The following is a 12,413-nucleotide window of genomic DNA, read 5'->3' on the forward strand; positions in this document are numbered from 1 at the left end:
CCTAACTCATCAGTTAGTGCAATTTCTTGAGCGACCAGAAGAACTTCGTCTTTGTCACTGAAGACTTTGACTAATCCCTAAGAAATTTTCAAAGGTTTCAATCTGAGGATTTGGTTATGCAGGCTTTGAGTTGAGAATCTTGAGGAAATTCTTTCCTTAGTATTACCTCGACCCCCTTTAACAGTACGATGTTCCTATGATTCAAGAAAGAATAAAATGAAAGAGAAAGAGTAAATCTTCAAGCTTCAAAGTCTTCAACACATTTTCTTCGCGACACACCGAATTTCTTTGCTATCAAAGTCTTCAAGGATCGACTAAAGTCTTCACCCAAAGACATACATTTTTATGGGTCAATATTCTTTGAATAGTTTAGACTGCTCAGTGACTTATAGGGCATGTGTACACTCACAAACATATTAGTCTCTTAACCTATAAGTCCTCAATCCACAAAAATCACTAAGGGGCACTAGATGCACTTACAATATTTTTATATTTTTGATTTTTATGAAGGAAGCAAAATATAATAGTAAATAAAAATAAGAACAAGTGAATGATAATTTGTGTGAATTTCCTTGATAGTAGGTTGACGATACTCCCCTGCAATGGAGCCATAAATCCTTCCTGATACTTGTGACCTGTGTTGGGTTTACCATGAAGAGGAACGGGTGATGCAGCATAATATAGGTAAGTATTTCCCTAAGTAGAGAACCAAGGTTTATCGAACGAATAGGAGTAACAAACAACCCTCATCTTTAGTGGCTACACACAAAGAAGCAAACACTTGCACCCAACATGGGCAAGAGGGTTGTCAACCCCCTTGGACTCATTATTTGCAAGCTTGTAAGTAGTGTGGTTGGTAGTAGATAATTATAAATTTAAAAATAAAATAAAAAGTAAATAAGAACAACAACATATAGTGGAGTTTGTAAATATATAAGTGAATAGACCCGGGGGGCATAGTTTTTCCTAGTGGCATCTCTCATGAAAGTAAGCATATAGCGGGTAAACAAATTATTGTTGCGAAATTGATAGAGAAGTGCATAGTTATGTGATATTCACGACAATGATCATGTTTATATAGGAATCACATCCATAAGCAAATAGGATGACTCCTTCCTTCACCTATTACTACTACTCCACCCGTCGGCCGCTATCCAGCATGCATCTAGAGTATTAAGTAAAGCAGAATAATGCTTTGAGAACAATGACGTGATGTAGACAAAGAGAATTAAATTAATATGAACTAACCCAATCGTTTTATCCTTAGTGGAAACAATGCAAAGACGTGTCTTTTCCCTTACTATCACACGGATATAGAGCACCGACAGGTTGAACACACCACAATGCACCTCTCTCAGTGAAGAAATATCAATCTACTTGGCCAAACAATTTCAATAGATCAGAGAGTATTACGAAGCTATACAGATCATGCACATAAGAATCATAATAGAATTCAGAGAAGACTCAAATATTTTTGATGAATAATCGGAACATAAACCCACAATTTATCGGATCCCAACAAGCGCACCGCTCCAAAGTACTACATCGGATAGAGCGAAACGAAGATGCGATGATCATTGTATTGAAGATCGAGAGAGAGAGAGAGAGAGATAGCCATCTAGGTACTAACTACATGCCCGTAGGTGTGTGGTGAACTACTCACACATCACCATGGGAGCAGGAAGGATGATGTAGAAGCCCTCCGTTATCGCCCCCTCCTCTGGCAGGTCACCGGTACAGGTCTCCACATGGGCACATGATGGAACAGAAGCTTGCGGGGCCGAAAAATGGTTTCGGGAGGCTCTCTAGGGTTTATGAAATATATGAGAATTTATAGGATAGAGAGGGGCATCGGGAGGCAACCAAGGGGAGCATGACCCATTAGGGTGCGACCTACCCCTAGGCGCGCCCTGTTTGGTCGCGCCTCCCTCATGAGGCATGTGGTCTCCTCTCGAAGCTTACATGTCTTCTTTTGGTCCAAAAAATCATGTAAATGTTTTGTGGCAATTGGACTTTATTTGGTACTGTGAACCTGAGAAGCAAAAATCATGTAGAAAGTAGCAACCAGCACTGGGCACTGGGTTAATAGATTAGTGCTCAAAAATAATATTAATTGTTAAATAAACATCCAAAAAGCATCCTAGAATGATAATATAATAGCATGAAACAATAAAATTTGTAGATACGTTGGTGAAATATTTACTCATGGGTGTGGCAAGCTCTTCTATTCTGGTTCATGGTTTCTCTTGGCTATACGATTCATCTAGGGAAAGATCGAGCTTCAAGAATTTTTGAACGGTCTTATAAATACTCATAGAGTGAGCTTCACACTTAGACCAAGATAGATTTTGGCTCAGTCAGAAAAAAATCATTACACTAAGGTATGAACTCTGTGCATAGTGGAAGCAACCTCCAAATTCTGAAAATTAGAGGAACTATAAGGAAATGTCATAGCAAAGAGATGAGTTGTTGTTGGGAGAGGAAATAATGTGTAATAACCTAACATTGTCACCATCTTATAAAATTGGATTGCTATTTATTTATTTATTCCATTATCATGTTATCATACCATTAATTTTAGGGCTTTCTATTTTCGTGCCCTTAGTTTCTTAGTTGTACTTTGTTTTGCCCCCATCGCAAACTCAACTCAGTTTTTCAATGAGTTAGTTCTAAGACTACATATATCGTTGAATGATGTTTGTCACTATGAGCCTAACTAGTTTGAAGCCAAAATTTGGCATGTCGAATTTTCGCAACCACCAAATGTTGGCTAGAGATTGGTTGCATACCAATTTTCGTTGTTAATACGTCTCCAACGTATCTATAACTTTTTATTGTTACATGATATTATATTATCATTCTTGATTGTTTTATGAACATTTTATAGCAACTTTATATCATTTTTTGGGACTAACCTATTGATATAGTGCCTAGTGCCACTTGCTGTTTTTTCCTTCACAGAAAATTAACATGAGATGAAGTCCAAATGCCAAGAAACTTTACACATATTATTTTGGACCAGAAGGAAACTTGGGAGCCAGGAAGGAGCACGAGGGGAGGCCAAGGCAGCCCACTAGACACCAGGGCGCGCCTAGGGCCCTTGGCGCGGCTTCGTGTCTAATGGGGCCCTAGGCCGCCTCCTCCACCGCCTCTAAGCTCTGTAAATATCCCAATATTCAGAAAATCCTAGAGGAGTCGACAAAAAATCATTTCAGCCGCCGCAAGTTCCAAGAGCCATGAAATTCAATCCTGACCCGTTCCAAAGAGGAACATGATTACGAAGGGGTCCATTATCCTCATTGGTGCTCCTATGATGATGTGTGAGTAATTCATATCAGACCTACAGGTCCGTAGGCAGTAGCTTGATGGCTTTCTCTCTTGTTATGTTTCTCAATACAATGGTCTCTTGGAGATCCATATGATGTAACTCTTTCTTGTGCGGTGTGTTTGTTGGGATCCTGTCGGGGGGATAACCCCGGGGTAGGCTCATCAAGCCTGCTCCTTCATTTCCTGCCCAAAGGATATGAACAAACACAGTTTCCCAAGGCCCAAGTCTTCTAGCCGGCTAGGCCGCGCCTACCGGCTAGAGGACGAGGCGACCATCTCTCTGGCCGGCCAGGAAACCCCTCCCAGCTAGAGTCGAGACGGTTACCTCTTCCTGACCGGCTTGGTCAGGCCAGCCGGCTAGGAACGAGGCGGCCGTGGCCAAACCGGCTAGCCAAGCAGGCTAGCCGGCCGAGGATCACAAGTCACATCAGATCGTAGGTCAGGATGAGACCTTATGATTAAAGGTAGCTACGCGTCAGCAAAGGTACTAGATCGGAGTGTTCGGCAGGTACGAGCTTCGGCGGCCATGCCACTGACCTACCCTGGCTCTGATCCATCACCTAGCTTAGTGTCGGACCGTCACACTCCCACTCCATTACTGCACTCGGCGTGGGGAATAGTGGAGGCGGTCGTACTACCTGCCCATGACGAATCTCGCTGGACGACGCTCGACATACAACGCATGCTCGGCGTCAACCTTACGCGAGAGCTTCATTGGCCAGCCGGCGGGTCCCACAACCAATCGAGACCATGCAGCCGGCGGGCCCCTCAAGCGACAAGACAAGACTCTCGTGGGCCCCTGGTCAGCCGGCGAGGCTTCCAGCCGGGTCCCACTCTTGTACCCTTTATCCATATTGTAGACCGGTGGGTTCGTCTATAAAACCCCCGGTCACCCTCCATGTAGGAGGACGTTCGAACAACACTTCACAACCACCAACCACATAGAGAGAGGTAGAGACAAGCCAGCTGGTCGCCTCTTCCTCCTCCCAACACAGCTCCAGGAGCGACATTGTAATCCATTCACATGCATCAAACACTCCCGCAGGACTAGGGGTCTTATCTCTATGGAGAGCCGTGAACCTGGGTACATCGTGCGTTCCATGCTTGTACCAACCTCGTTCCCAGCGCCCTCCTTTGTCCCTTCGGTTCTCACCGACTTTAGCCTACCCATGGCATATGTTGTGACTACTCACCGACATTTGGCGCCACTGTGGGGCCGATCGCGGCATCGGCTGGCTTTACGCGCTGGGCGGGGCGCCGCACCTACGCCACCGGATGCATCACGTCCTGATCGGTCTGCATGCCCGTGGAGCCCGCCTTCGACGAGGAAACAACGATGATGATCGACGTCCCCGTCCGCCATGCGGATTCAGAAGAAGATTCTGATGACGAGGCGCTTCCTAGCGTCGTCGTCGCTACTATGGAGAACCTCAGTGTTCTCTTTAGCGACCAACGTCTCAACGACGGTCTGCGCTACTTCGGTGAAAACTTTGATGTTGAGGCGCTCTGTGCCAGCTTCAGCAGGCTCTCTACCACGAAGACGCCTCCCCATGACGTGTACCCCAGCAACGTCCTCGTCTTCGACGGCCCTCCGTCGTCGGTGGGGTTCTTCACCCCAGACCATGTCGTCGCCGTCTCCAACGTCGTGGAGGTGATCGTTATCGGCGCTGGCACCAACGCGGCTCATGGCAAGGCGTCAGCGGACGCTGGTGAGCCCGTTGTTTCCACTGCTGATACTCTTCAGGACGCCATCGCCGGCCTGAAGACACCCGTTGCTGCTTCCACGAACCCTAGCGATGCCCGGGCCTCACTGGAGGAGGCTCGCAAGCGTATCTTGGAGGAGGGCATCGTCGTCGCCTCGGCAAAACGTTGGATGGAGGCCACGCAGCGCGAGTATAACTCCACATACAACTTCACTCCGATTTCCGAGGCCCCTAGCCGGCTTGGAACGGTCCACAGCCGCGGCCGGTTCATTGCCGAGGTCCTAGGCAGCGATCAGCCCACCTACGAGACCCCTGCGGCCAACATGCGGGCGGCGCAGGCGGCCATGGAAGAGATGCCGAGCCTGGATGGCGAGTAGGGCGCTTTCCAGGAGTAGCGGATCAAGGATCTCCTTGACGCCGCCACCAAACAACAGACTCGGCTTGACCCCGGTCAGGCCCAGTCAGAGTCTCCGGGATCCAACTCCGGAGCACACCGCAACCCTAGCTGTCAGCATCGCGCAGAAGGATCTTCCTCGCATCGCACCTCCGACCGGAGGGGCGAAGGAAGCCAAGACCGGTGCTCCCAGCGCCAGAGCGAGCACACTTCAAGCAAGCATCGCGGAGGCGACGAGGGCGATTCAGAGTGTCAGATTCTTCACCTGGGAAGAACTCATGTCTCTGGTTCGCGAGGCGCCTCTCCTCTGGCTACTCGGATTGGCGCTCGCACTCCCTAGGATGATCGGGACGCCCGCAGGCGTCTCATCATCCTGGCCCAGTCGGCTCTCCTTGAGGACGACGGTCCCATCGGTCCGGCCTGCTTCGGCCCCCGGATCCGAGGGGAGCCGTTCCCCCGAGGTTTCACCTTGTCTCGGGACACGCCCAAATACAACGACACTGCCAAGCCAGAGGACTGGCGGATCGGCTACACCACGGCCGTCGACATCGCCAGGGGCAACAAGTGCGTAGAGGTCCGCTAGGTGCCACTCATGTTAGCCGGCTCGGCTCGGACTTGGTTTAACAGCCTTCCGGCCGGCAGCGTCAACTCCTGGGTGGACTTGGAGGAGGCGTTCGTCCACAATTTCACTGGCACCTACAAGCGCCCTGGCCGACCTCGCGAGCTGGCCATGTGCGTCCAGAGGCCCGACGAACCCCTGCGCAACTACATTACCAAGTGGACAGAGCTCCGCAACTCCTCCGGGGGGTGCATGAGGTACATGCCATCCAATACTTCATCGACGGTTGCCGAGACGGCACCCTCCTCAAGCACAAGCTTATGTGCTCCAACGCCACCTCTCTGGCGGTGCTCATGGCCAAGGCGGACAAGTACGCCACGGCCGACTCGGCGATGCGTGTCAAGGTGACAGCCTCGGACAAGGCTGTCCCTACGCCGGCTACTCCCAAGCCGGCTGGAGACAATCGAGGCGGTCAGAACAACAACAAGCGCAAGGCGGCTCAAATGGATTCGCGCTCCAACAGCAAGATGGTAGCCAGCGTGGAGGGCGAGACGTCGGCTCCTCAAGCCGGCCCTGCTCGAAAGCGTTCCAACAAGAACAACACCAACTGGCTGCCCAAGCAGTCCTTTGAGCAACTACTCGACGCCCCCTGCAAGATACATTCTGGGGCGCAGCCGTCCAACCACACCCTTCGACAGTGCACCTTCGCACGCCGATTGTCGCAAGGGGATGGCCTGCCGGCTTGCCCAGGCGCGCAGGCGGTGCCTCGTGCACCGGCTCCTGGCCCTGCTCAGGCTCCACCACCGCCACCTCACGACGACGGCCACCTCCATGACGACTACCCTCATCAAGACGGAGCATTCGTCGTCTTCACTAGTGAAGGCGACGACAAGCACAAGTTGTGCGACAGACGACGCGAGGTGAATGCCGCGGTTCCCCCGGTTCCCCAGTACATGCATTGGTCTAACAAACGAATCACATGGATCCTGGTGGACCATCCTGGGGTGATGCCCAACCCGGGCTCATACGCGCTCGTCCTCGACCCCACCTTCGCCTTCAAGAGGCTCACCTTCCGGTTCTTTCGGGTGCTAGTCGATGGCGGCAGCAGCATCAACATCCTCTACCTCAACACTCTCCTCAAGCTCGGGCTCAAGGAGACGGACGTCCTGCCGACCAGTACTGTCTTCCACGGCATCGTGCCTCGGCAGTCCTGCTCGCCCATTGGCAAAATCAAGCTGGACGTCCTCTTCGGAGACAAAGCTCACTTCCGCCGAGAGTCCATATGGTTCGAGGTAGTGGACCTCAGCAGCCCGTATCATGCGCTGCTGGGCAGACCGGCTCTCGCCAAATTCATGGCTATTCCGCACTACGTCTACCTGAAGATGAAGATGCCGGGTCTCAAGGGCATCATCACTATTGCTGGCGACTACAAGAAGTCGCTCGAGTGTGCCCAAGATAGCAGCCGCCTCGCCGACGCCTTGGTGATCGCTGAGGAGAAGGGGCAGATCGACCAGCTCGTGGCCGAGGCTACTGAACAGCCGGCGATTCCTTCTCCTCCGTCCCTGTCAGCCGGCGAGGGCTCTATCAAGCCAGCCAAAGAGACCAAGCAGGTCCCACTCGACCGTGCCAACACCAAGTAGTGCGTCACCATCGAGGCTGGCCTCAGCCCCAAATAGGAAGGCGAGCTCGTCGACTTCCTCCATGAGAATTGGGACATCTTTGCATGGTCCCCCAAGGACATGCCAGGTGTTCCGAGGAAGTAAGCCGAGCACAAACTTCACGTGCGACCGGATGCAAAGATGGTGAAACAACCTTCGCCGCTACGCCGAGGGGAAGCGGCGCACAATCGGAGAAGAGATCACCCGGCTCCTTGCAGCCGGCTTCATCATGGAGGTTTTCCACCTGGACTGGTTGGCTAATCCAGTCCTGGTGCTGAAGAAGAACAACACCTGGCGAATGTGTATCGGCTACACGATCCTGAATAAGGCCTGTCCGAAAGACCCTTTCGCGTTGCCTCGGATAGATCAAGTGATCGACTCCACTGCAGGCTACGAATTGTTGTCATTTCTGGATGCTTATTCAGGCTACCATGAAATCAAGATGGATCTAGCTGATCACCTGAAGACCTCCTTCATCACGCCCTTCGGGGCCTACTGCTACACCACCATGATGTTTGGTCTGAAGAACGCTGGTGCGACATTCCAATGCTGCATGTAGCAGTGCCTACTGCCACAGATCGGTAGAAACATCCACGTCTATGTGGATGACATCGTCGTCAAGACGAAGCAACACTTCAGCCTCCTCGACGACCTCCGGGAGACGTTCACCAACCTGCGCGAGTACAAGATACGGCACAACCCGGAGAAGTGCGTCTTTGGGGTTCGAGGCGGCAAACTCTTGGGGTTCTTCGTGTCCGCTGGCGGTATCGAGGCGAACCCCGAGAAGATCGGCACCATCGAGCGGATGGTGCGGCCGGCTCGAATCCTTGACGTCTAGAAGTTCGCCGGCTTCCTGGTGTCCCTTAGCTGGTTCGTCAGCCGGCTTGGCGAGAAGGCCCTTCCACTCTACCAGCTCATGAAGAAGATGACAAAATTCGAGTGGAATGACCAGGCGGATGAAGCCTTCCGCGACCTCAAGCGGGTCATCTCGAGCCTACCAATCTTGGCAGCGCCGGTTGAAAGGGAACCCATACTCATATACATTGCCGCGACCACTCGCGTGGTTAGTGTAGTGTTGGTAGTTCAGCGCAAGGAGGAGGACAATGTACTGTTAGTGCAGCGCCCTATCTACTACCTCAGCGAGGTCTTGTCCGCCTCCAAGCAGAACTACCCACACTACCAAAAGATGTGTTATGGTGTTTACCTTGGTGCAAAGAAGTTGAAGCAATACTTCCAAGAGCATGCCATCACTATGGTGAGCACTGCTCCACTTTCAGAGATCATGGGCAACCGTGATGCAACGGGCAGGATTGCCAAATGGTCCATCGCCATGGCGGACCATGATATTCGGTACGAGCCTCGCACCGCCATCAAATCTCCAGTGGTGGCCGACTTCTTAGTCGACTGGGTCGAGACCCAGTTCGAGCCGCCGCCTCCAGACTCTACACATTGGCGGATGCACTTCGACGGCTCGAAGATGCGGACGGGTCTGTGAGCCGGCATCGTCTTGACATCTCCTAAAGGAGACCAGCTCAAGTATGCTCTCCAGATCCACTTCGCCGCCTCCAACAATGTCGCCGAGTACGAAGCACTGGCTCACGGCCTCCGGCTCGCCAAGGAGATTGGTATCCGGCGGCTCATATGCTTCGGCAACTCAGACTTGGTAGTACAACAAGTTTCTGGCGAATGGTACCCCAGGGACGCCAACATGGCAAGCTACCGCTTCCTCATCCAGCAGCTCAGCAGCCCCTTCGAGGACTGTGAGTTCCACCACGTTCCCAGAGCAGACAATGATGTGGCTGATACACTGGCAAAGATTGGCTCCATGAGACAGGCTATCCCAGTCGGCGTCTCCCTCGAGCAACTCCATAAGCCGTCTATCAGGCCGTCTCCCGAGTCGGCATCGATCTTCGTGTCGGCTGAGTCCACGATGCAAGCATCATCGGCTCCATGAGCTATGCAGGCTACAACTCCTGTGTCGGCTACGCTGGCCATGCCGACTCCAATAGCGGCACCGGCTGAGTCCACAGTACAAGCGCTGTCGGCTCCACCAGCTACGCCGGCTACAAGTCCCGTACCGGCTACGCTGGCCATGCCGACTCCAATAGCGGCACCGGCTACAACAACGACTCCGGCTCCTCCCTGCCTCGAATCCTGTCGTCTTGACACCAAGTGGGTGGACGTCATGGAGGTAGACGGCAAGCCAGCTGCCACAGCAGCACCAGAGACACCTCGTCTCGAGTCTACGACCGCTGCTCCACCAAGCACGGGGGCTGCAGAAGCCCCTAACAGTCAAGTCGAGGCGGAGCCAGCCCTTGTGTCGGCTCCGTCATGGGCCCAAACTATCCTGGCCTTCCTCCTTCGCGGCAAGCTTCCTCAAGATGAGGCGGAGGCGAGGCAGATCCAGCGCAGGTCTGGAGCCTATGCCATCATCAATCGTGAGCTGGTTCGGCGCAGCGTGACCGGCGTGTTCCAACGTTGCGTCGAATTAGAAAAGGGACAGGAGATTCTCACAGACATTCACCAGGGGGAGTGCAGGCATCATGCCGCCTCTAGAACCCTAGTGGCCAAGGCATTCCGCCATGGATTCTACTGGCCCACGGCCCTCGAGGAGATCGTGGATGTGGTCGACCAATGGGAAGGCTGCCAGTTCTTCTACACAAAGAGACACATGCCGCCTTCAGCCCTCAAAACCATCCCCCTGTCATGGCCGTTCGCCGTGTGGGGGCTGGACATGGTAGGACCCTTCAGGATGGATCGTGGTGTTATGACTTATCTCTTGGTAGCCGTAGACAAATTCACCAAGTGAATTGAAGCCAGACCTATCAAGAAGCTTGATGGCCCCACGACCGTCAAGTTCATCACGAACATCTCTGTTCGATATGGCATCCCCCACAACATCATCACCGACAACGGCACCAACTTCGCCAAAGGCGCTCTGGTGCTCTACTGTTCCAAGGTAGGCATCCGGCTCGATTTGGCATCAGTGGCACATCCCCAGTCGAATGGCCAAGCGGAGAGGGACAACGACCTGATTCTGGACGGCATCAAGCCAAGACTGGTGGCACCACTTGTCACATCAGCCGGCTGCTGGATCAAAGAACTGCCGGCTGTGTTATGGAGCCTCCGCACCACGCCCAACCGATCGACCAGCTTCACTCCGTTCTTCCTCGTATACGGGTCCGAGGCTATTATTCCCACGGATATCGAGTTCGACTCGCCTCGGGTCACCCTATACACGGAAACGGAGGCGAAGGAGGCAAGAGAAGACGGTGTGGATCTCCTCCAAGATGCAAGGGACTTGGCCTTGAGCCAGGCGGCCATCTATCAACAGAAGCTGAGATACTACCACAGCAAAAAGATCAAGCCTCTCTATTTCCGAGAGGGAGACATGGTTCTCCGAAGAATCCAGCGCACTACCGACCAGCACAAGCTCTCATCCCCATCGAAGGGACCCTTCTTCAACAGTAGGGCGTTGCACAACAACGCTTACTACTTGATCGATGCCCAAAAGCCAAGGAAGCGCAAGAGGGACGACTCCGGCCAGCAAACGGGAAGTCCATGGAACGCGGCGTTGCTTCGCCCCTTCTATTGCTAGAAGGCAAGTATCAAACAATGGAAAGAGCATGCAAATGTATCTTTCTCCCTCTTCAGGGATCCTCAATGAATGCAATAGAAAGAGCATGCCTCATGCTTCTTTTTAGAATTCATATCTAGAGTGCTCACTCTGCGTACGCCCCTTGCTAGCTCTAATAAGCTCGGGGGCTCGCTAGCCGCCCGGACGCCTTCCCTATGTTGTAGAAGAACACATAGTGTAAGCCGGACCGATCCCTGGTCACCTCGTATCAGCTTGCAGACCGGCTCCGGCCATCCAACTTGTGAGGCGACGCCAGGTAAGCCCGGATGCATGGGAAGTTCGACTACAAAAGGGTTGCCGGCTCGGGTTGGCTCGATCAAATTTACGATCTCATTCTGGTCGGCCTCTGTTGGTTTGTGGCTTAATCTTTAAGTCTTGATGGCTTCGAAAAACCTAAGTCTTGTGTTCTATGGCCAGAAACATCGACCCAGTCACAAACCGGCTCCCGGCTGTCGGGCTATCGGGGTGGAAACATGGGAATACAGGGATTGGAGAAAAAGAAGTCAACTAGGAATCAAAATATAAAGATATAAAACAGCTCCCATGGCAATACGAATATAATGCTGAATACATACATTCAAAATGCATTGGCCCACGGCCGAGGTTCATTACACCCCCAGTGGGTGGAACTGTTGGACTGACAAGAAAATTACACACACAAACAGGACACCGGCTACGGGGCTGCGGACTCATCGGTCGCCCCGTCTGCTACTCTTGAAGTGGTGGTTTCACCATCCACGACTGCTCCCGAGGCGGTGGCGCTGTCTCCTTCGCGAGGGCTCCCAGCTCCATCCGCAACGGAGTCGGCGTACGCTGCACCGCTGGAGGGGGCAGCAGAGTCCACACCGTGGGCCGCCTCACCGGAGCTTCCATCGGGGTCATAGGGCTGAAGGCCCTGTAGATCTGTAGGGATCACACCGCCATCTTCACCCCGCTCCAAAACGAGCTCGTCCCAAGTGGCGTACTCGGCAATGCCGCTGGCCCTCACGCGCAGCGCCTCCTCCACAGCCTGCAGCTCTGCCTCCGAGCCGTCCCGCTGAGCAACGAGCTTGCCCAAGTCCAGGATTCGATACCAGAACTCGGCCAGGCGCAGGGCCATGTAGGCTCCAGCGTGCACGACAGAATCATGCCTGGC

The sequence above is a fragment of the Hordeum vulgare genome, chromosome 4H (genome assembly GCF_904849725.1).
Source record: "Hordeum vulgare subsp. vulgare chromosome 4H, MorexV3_pseudomolecules_assembly, whole genome shotgun sequence".
Lineage (NCBI taxonomy): Eukaryota > Viridiplantae > Streptophyta > Magnoliopsida > Poales > Poaceae > Hordeum > Hordeum vulgare.